The sequence below is a fragment of the Marmota flaviventris genome, chromosome 10 (assembly GCF_047511675.1).
Source record: "Marmota flaviventris isolate mMarFla1 chromosome 10, mMarFla1.hap1, whole genome shotgun sequence".
NCBI classification, from domain to species: domain Eukaryota; kingdom Metazoa; phylum Chordata; class Mammalia; order Rodentia; family Sciuridae; genus Marmota; species Marmota flaviventris.
This window is the reverse complement of record NC_092507.1, coordinates 119,161,429-119,169,611: the sequence shown is the minus strand read 5'-3', so window position 1 is coordinate 119,169,611 and position 8,183 is coordinate 119,161,429. Positions and strand designations below refer to the sequence as shown.

The following is an 8,183-nucleotide window of genomic DNA, read 5'->3' as shown; positions in this document are numbered from 1 at the left end:
GCCAGGCAGGCATGTACAGACTCTATATCTCTATACATAATGTACAGACAGAGTCCTTCCCCCTCCCTAACCCCGGCCTCCCTTGACCCCCCTTCCAGCTTCAGACCCCTTTCCCACCAGGCTAGGCCCCGCCGGGGACCCCCTGGCCCCTCTTTTGTCTTCTGTGAAGACGGGACCTATGCAACGCACAGACACTTTTGGAGACCTTGAGACAGCGACGCCCCTCCCTTCCAGCCCTGAGCCAGCCGGGAGCCAGATCCCAGGACCTTGCCCTGCCCACCCCACGTGGTCCCCACCCATCCTGGGCCTTTTTCAAGTGCTTTGGCTGTGACTTTCATACTCTGCTCTTAGTCTAAAAAAATAAACTGGAGAGAAAAATAACCGAGTGTGTGTGATTTGAAGGGACCGGCGCCCTCCGTTCCCCTGGTTCTGCTCCACAGGGCACAAGGCCTGGGCTGGGGGGGAGATTCTGAGCCACACAGTCCCCTGAACTGTGCTGTGGCTTATCTCCTCTGAGAGGCAGCTCTGTGGGGAGAGAGCAAGAGAGGCTTTAAGTTGGGCCTGGTTGACTTTGAGCAAATACCTTAACCTCTCTGGGCCTCAGGTATCCATCCCATCAAACAAACTGGGCCATACCATACCTGTCAGGGTTGGTGTAAGGATTAAATAACAGGGGAGTTAAAGGCTCTATCAGTGATTATCTTCTTTTCTTCCCATGGTGATGTGATCAGAGGTTCTTGCCTGGGGTCTTTGGATTTCAGGGATTTGTGAACCTAGATAGAAAAAAAAATGTATATTTTCACTTACCTGTACCTAAAATTTAACATTCTCTTATGTATGTGGGCAGCAAACCACAGTATAGTAATTAATGACCTGTGACTTTGTAACGGGCAGAAATCACAGATGTTTTCAGACTGCACTGTAGTTGTGGACGATATCTCACAAGATCATTTACTCTCATCACTACTTTGAAATGGTCATAGTTGTTAGACCTTTCTTGTCTTCAATGTGTTAATAAAGAAGCATATATATTACTATATCAAAAATGTAAATGTTTTGATAACTGTGTTTCAATATAATTGGTTTCCTTTATACTCCTTGTAATTTTTTGATTTTTATTTTTTAGTTGTTGATTTTTTTTTTTTTATAATATATGTGGTGCTGAGAACCGAACCCAGTGCCTCACCCATGCTAGGCAAGTGTGCTACCGCTGAGCCCCAGCCCCAGTCCCTTTGGAATTTTATTCATGTAAAAACATGCCCATTTCTGGGGCTGGGGCTGCACATAACTCCAGCACCTGCAGCCCTCAGGAGAGCAGAGGGGACAGAAGGCTAGAGATGGGAGAAGGTGTAAAGCTGACCGAGGAGCCCAAGCTTGCCCGGTGCAGTGGGACACGCACATAATCCTAGCAGCTAGGGAAGCTGAGGCAGGAGGGTCTCGAATTCAAAGCTTAGCAACTCAGTGAGACCCCGTCTCTAAATAAAATACAAAATAGGGCTGGGGATGTGGCTCAGTGGTCACTGCCCCTGAGTTCAATCCCTGGTATGCCCCCCAAATTTCAATAAAAATAAAAAGGGCTTGGGATTCTCCAGTGGGGCCCCAGCTCTGTGGCTCAGTGGTTGCTGGGGTCAACCCCCAGTTCTGAAAAACAAACAAAACATAAAAACAAGGAGCCCGAGGTGGGTGAGGTCAGGATTATATAGGAAACACTGCACAAGGGGGCGAGGGTAAGGGTCAAAATGTACCTAGGGCTTCAGTTTTTAAGTGCCCTGACCCAGAGAGGGAGGCATTTCTTACTGCCACAGGACCCCATCCCACCCAGGTTCTCTACTGGTACTGTGGGCAGACTGGACCCTGGGTAAGTGCCCTTCCTATGGACCCTGAGGCTGTATTGTTGTGAGAGTGGGCTTGGTGGCAGGATCTGTGTTCCCTTCCTTTCAGTGTCCATAAAGCACAGGAAATGGAATCTCAGCTGAACTTTGAATAATGTCTGGGTCTCTTAATGGCAGAACTGTGGACTAGCCTGAGCCTCCTTACACGAAGATAAGACTGAAAAGGTGGACTCCTTCATTCAACTGGCTGTGTATCCAATCAACATTCATTGAGTGCCTGCCAAATGCCAGGCTCTATCTTGGGGACTAGAGACACAAAGAAGACACAGCCTCTGCATTCAAGATATGGCTCAGTGCTAGAGCACTTACCTGGCATGCATGAGGCCCTGGTTCCATTCCAGTACCACGAAAACAGCAAAAAGTGGGTTTAACTGAGAGTGGTGGTAATCCTAGCAGCTTGGGAGGCTGAGGCAGGAGGATCCGAAGTGCCAGGCCAGCCTCAAAAAAAAAAAAAAAAAAAAAGAGTGCTGGGGATGTGGCTCAGTGGTTAAGTACCCCTGGATTCAATCCCTGGTACCAAAAAAAAAAAAAAAAAAAAAAAAAAGAAGTGGGTTTGAGCTGGGCAGGGTGGTACAAACCCATAATCCTAGTGACTCAGCATTTTAGCAAGACCCTGTCTCAAAAAGTAAAATAAGCCAGGCACAGTGGCGCATGCCCATAATCCCAGCAGCCCAGGAGGCTGAGGCAGGAAGATCGAAAGTTCAAAGTCAGCCTCAGCAACTTAGTGAAGCCCTAAACAACTTAACCTGTCTCTAAATAAAATTAAAAAATAAATAAAGAAAAGAAAGAAAAAGATCTGGGGATGTGGCTCGGTGGTTTAGAGCCCCTGAGTTCAATCTCCAGTGCCAAAAAAAAAAAAAAAAAGAATCTCAGATCTGGACTGCGTAAGCCAATCCGACCCCCTCCTTTTACAAATGTGAGAAGGGAGGCTCAGAGACAGCGAGTCGCGTGCTAGGCCAGAACTCATGTCCATCTTTCTTTCCCCGGAAGGGGACATTCACATGTCCCTGGGAATTGAAAGCTGGTATTATTTGAAACTTCTTAGACCCCCACAGTTGTGTCAAGGAGGAAGTGCCACCCTCTCAAGGATCCCTTTCCCCAAAAATAACCCCCCTAAAAAAGAAAAAGGATCCCTTTCCATCCCCCTGAAGCTCAGGGTCCTGCGGGGGAACTTGCCCTCAGGCGGGGTTTCAGTTTCAGAGCAGGGGGCCCAGGGAGAGGGCTCAGCACCTAGGTGGACAGACACCAATGACCCTGAGCCTGCCTGGCGCCGAGGTCTGGGGGTGGTGAGAGAGCACAGTGGGAGAGCTTGGGGGGAGGGTAGGGGGGAGGGAAGGGAGGTCCACAGAGCAGACTCAACACCTGTGCACAGGTGGAACCAAAGGAAACAGAGAAGTTCAGGTGTGGGACTGAGCAAGACACCTGGGGTGGGGGCAGATGGCAGCAGGGCTCTAGCTGGTGACAGGAAGCCAGCCTGAGCGACCTCCTTCTGACTGCCCGACCCCAGCACCTGGGGTTCTCTTAGAATCTGCTGCTGGCTGTCGATGGTGCCCCAGGGCCTGGACATTCTGCTCACCTCGCTGTCCCCACCCCAAAGCACAGGGCCCTGAGGCGGGGGAGGTGGTCGCCAGTGCGCTGGGCCACCTCGGTCCAGGAGAGTGGGATCCAGAGGGGCAGCTCCCCACCCGAGCAGGGGCTTCTTCCTCCTCTGGTCTCATCTTGCTGCCTGGGCAAGGGCATCAAGAGGGTTCACATCAACACAGGTGACTCTCCCCTTCCCGTTCTCCCCAGAGTAAAATCAATAAATCAACAAAAATTAAAAGGAAAACAACAACAAGAAGCAACTGACCCCGGCTCTGGACTCAGGGAGGGAGATTCTGAGTAGCCAGGTGTCAGACCGCCTGGAATCCGGGCTGTGGTCTCAGCCCACGGGGACTGTAAGTCAGGCCCCCCATGCACCTGGCCAGGGGACCAGTACAGGAGCTTGAAGCCTTTGGGGTGTAAAAGTGAGGGTAGGGCTGAGCACTGGAGGGAGCAGGGGCTGCTCTATGGGACCCCTCATGCCCAGGCCTGAGCCTGGGCAGGAAAGGACCCACACCCCCTCCACTCCAGAATGTCTCTCCCCCCTTCCTTCTTTCCCTCCCTTGGTTCTAGACGCTCTGGGGCTGGCAGGAGGCTTGGGCCTGCCTACACCTGCCCAGCCCAGAGCTACTCCGACTTCAGGTCTGATCCATTCTCCCTCCTGTCCTTGTTCTGTCCAGCAGGCAAACCAGGGGTCCTGGGCTGCTCTGGGGGCTCATGGGTTGGGACAGGGGTCTCCACTGGATTTGACTAGGAAGGGACCATGGATTGGAGTGGAGACACAAACTGGGACCCGGAGACAAGAGACAAGGATGGGGTAGGAGGACATGAATGGGGATGAGGGACATGATACAAGACAGGGGGGAGGTAGTGGGGACACAGGCTGGGGTAGCTCCAGCTCCCGGATGCCAGACCAGAGAAGTGTGACGTGGACATGAGGGACAGTCCAGATGTTTGGGGGCTGGGTCAGAGTGTGAGACTTTGGGCCTGGGCAGGGGGAGAAAGCTCTGGCCAAATCTGGGGATGCTGGCCCTAGACCTGGCCCTGGGAAGTGTGGCCTCTGCCGGCCTCCTCTGGCTGGGCCGGGTGGGGGTAGACATGGCCCCTTCCCTGGAGGGTCAGCACTAAACTCTTGGCCTGCACCACAGCTTCTGGCCCCAGGTAATGATAGGGCTGTTGCCAAGCTTGGCTATAAAAGGGTGGACGGACTGGCCCAGGAACCCGGGAGAGCTGGGCCCAACGGGTCAGGAGTCCCCCGGCCTGCAAAGGACGCTCAGATCACACACACACACACACACACGACTGCACACACTTCAGTTCATGCCCACTCATACAATCTCCAACCTGCGACCCCACACAGTCAATCAAACTCACTGCTCCAGGAGGGAGGGGCAGGGGCACAAGCCTGAAGGGGCCCCAGAGAGGGGAGCGGGCTTTGTTTACACAGCTGGGGGGGAAGCCAGGGGGACCAGTCCAGGAGGGCTCAGGCACACAGGCCACCTCCGCCGAACTGTGCAGACGGAGCCGACACTCAAGGGCACACACTCATCCACACCTCCACACCCACCCAGGTGCGTGTGTTCAAGCCGATTCCAAGTCCTCGTCCCTGCACCAGGCACAGGTGCTGATGTCACAATGCCAAACGCGCTCATGCAAACGCCAGCTCTCATACAAGGGAAGGACTCACGGGCACCCAGAGCCACACTTGGATCCAGGGTCACACAGGGTAACACCCTTGAGGGCTGGCATCCAACAAATGACACAGTTCTCTAACATGGACTGGCTGACAGTCCCAGCTAAACAAACAGCATTTCATGCCAGGGGCAGCAGCCAAACCAACTGGGCAAAGTCGAGAGTCCGGGAAAGTACAGGGAGGAGGGGCAGAGGGGGGAGGGCAGTGCCACGTTCACACCCGGGGGAATCTGTGGTCCCAACTACAGCCACAGAGACACAAGACAACCCAAGGACCCCAGGATGTCTGAGGACACACTCACACACCCAGGGAGAGCCGGGGCTTCCCACTCACATCCATGTGTGCGCAGAGGCCAGGTGCACACCTAGTGTTACGCTCAGATGCCCACCGGAGCTCCTTCTAGGGAGCCTCCCAGCCTGCCTCCCCGAGGGAGGAAGGAGAGACAATGCAGGGTGGGGGTGCTGGCGGGGGAGAGTCAGAGGGACCCCTCTTCCCACACCAGACTGCTTATACAGCAGACCTGGGCCTTAGGGGAGGCACCCAAGGAGACCAACAGAGGCTGCCCCATGCCCCAGGAGTAGGATCACGCCCATGTCTGCCCACCTGGGCACCAGAACTGCCCACACTGGTCACAGCCTCCCACGAGGCCTGGCCTCTGTGCCATTAAGCTGTGTACCTGTCACTTGGCTGCCCCTCGGGGCCTGGCAGGACCTGATCTGACATGGGAAAAGGGGCAGTCTTTCCTAGAAAGACCCCCACAACAGGCCTTGAGAACATTCCTCACTCCTTGAGGGTAAACCACCCACAGGCAGGTGCTAAACCCCGGCACGCAACCCAGAATCAGGCGGCCATTTGACTGGGCCTGTAGGCAGGGTTGTCTGGGAAGGCCTTGAGAGATCAGGAGGTTGAGTGCTGATGGGCAGCTTGCCAGTTAGGGAGCAGGTGTTTGTGGGGAGGACTAGGCCAAGCAGAGGGGACACAGGATCAAAAGGGCAGAGGCCGCCGTGCTGATAGTCCATGGAATCAAGTCACAAAAACATTCCCACACACAGGTGAGGTCACCTTTTCACCAGGGTGTCTCTGTGCGTGATGCACACGTACTCTCCTGGAGGGGTCTGGGGTCCCTTCCTTGCTGGGCTGGCTTTTCTTTTTTGGTACCAGGGGCACTCAACCACGGAGCCACAGCCACAGCCCCGCCCCCCCTTTTAAAATAATCTTTTAGTTGTAGATGGACACAACAGGTTTATTTTGTTTACTTTTATGTGGTGCTGAGGATCTAACCAGTGCCTCACACATGCTAGGCAAGCACTCTACCAACAGAGCTACAGTCCCTTTTATTTATTTTAATATTTATTTTTTAGTTGTAGTTGGACACAAAACCTTTATTGTATTTACTTATTTTTTTATGTGGTGCTAAGGATCCAACCCAGCACCTTGCACATGCTGGAGGAGCGCTCCCCCGCTGAGCCACACCCCCAGCCCAGGACACCCCTTTTTATTTTTTACTTAGAGACAAGGTCTTGCTAAATTTCTGAGGCTGGCTTTGAACTCTCCATCCTCTTGACTCAGCCTCTGGGATTACAGGTGTGCCCCAAGGTGCCTGGTTTAGGCTGGCTGTTCTGGCGACCCAGTGGCGCCCAAACCATGCGAGTGGCGCCCCCTAGAGATATTCTCACCCACCTGCACCCTGCAGGAGGAAGGAGCCGCCTCCATTGAGACCAGTAGCTGAGGAGCCCGGAGCTTTTCAGGGCTGGAGAGAGCAGAGAGGCCAGGGAGACAGGTCGCCCCAGAGAGTCTCAGAGCAGCTGATTCTCCTTGAACCAGAAGCACTTAAGAAGCCTGAGTTAAAAATAGGCCAGAAGGTGGCACAAGAGGAAGCTGTTTTGCAAGAGGACTTGCTTTATCCCAAACACCCACAGAGGCTCTGTGGGACCCTGCTGGGCTGAGGAGCCCCAAAGAGCTGTGGCTGCGGAGCCACATTCAGCCCAGTGGGCTTCTGTGACCATCATTCGATTTTACCTCCTTTATTTGTTCATCAAACTAAACTTTTGTGTGTGGTTCCTTTAGGATTCCTGAATGAATTTTTAACTTACAGGTAAAGCAATACCATACCACCTGACTTAGCCCTTACTTTCGTTTCCCACCGACCGCCTCTGTGCTATCATTACCATGCATTTTATTTCTACACATCCTATTAGCCCCACAACATATTTTTAGTTTTGTTTTCAACTATCTTTTAAAGAGCGTTTTATAAGCCAATCCCCCCAAATCAAAGGCCAATGTTTTGTCTGATCCGTGGCTGCTAACACACAGTGGGGGTGGGGGGAATAGAAGTACCTTGGATTAAACGATGAAGGGAAGGGAGGGGGATGGGAATAGGAAAGACAGTAGGATGAACAGGACATCACTTTCCTATGCACATATATGAATACATGACCCTTGCAACGCCACATCATGTACAACCACAAGAACGGGAAGTTATACTCCATGTATGTATGATATGTCAAAATACATTCTACTGTCATGTATAACTATGAAGAACAAACAAATTTTTAAAATATAATAAAGGGATTAGTAGCCAGACACCATGGCACATGCCTGTTCTGAGGTAAAAGGATCACAAATTCCATTCTGAGCAAACTTAGTGAAACCCTGTCTCAATAAATTAATAATTTTTGGGGGGAGGGTACTATGGATTGAACTCAGGAGTACTTGGTCACTGAGCCACATCCCCACCCCTATTTTGTGTTTTATCTAGAGACAGGGTCTCAGAGTTGCTGAGCATCTCGCTTTTGCTGAGGCTGGCTTTGAACTCACAATCCTCCTGCCTCAGCCTCCCAAGACGTTGGGATTACAGGCATGGGCTACTGTACCTGGCCAAGAGGAATTTTTAAATAAGAAAAAAAATCACCCACAGATTTACCATTTCTGGGGTTTTTCACTCCTCTATGTAGACAATTTCCATCTGTATCATTTTCCTTTTGTTTGAAGGACTTTTAAAAACATTTCTTCCAGGG

General features: G+C 52.1%; 1 long non-coding RNA gene across 2 annotated transcripts; it reads right to left on the bottom strand.

Moving 5' to 3' along the window:
* Positions 1 to 333: 333 nt before the first annotated feature.
* Positions 334 to 6,950, bottom strand: LOC139707488 (uncharacterized). 2 transcript variants are annotated; one of them, XR_011709051.1, is made up of 3 exons: positions 6,847 to 6,950; positions 642 to 773; positions 334 to 525 (listed from the first exon to the last, which is right to left on the bottom strand). It is a non-coding gene; the product is annotated as an uncharacterized lncRNA (long non-coding RNA). The 2 variants fall into 2 exon arrangements; XR_011709052.1 differs by lacking the exon at positions 6,847 to 6,950 and adding an exon at positions 2,202 to 2,323.
* Positions 6,951 to 8,183: the final 1,233 nt, after the last annotated feature.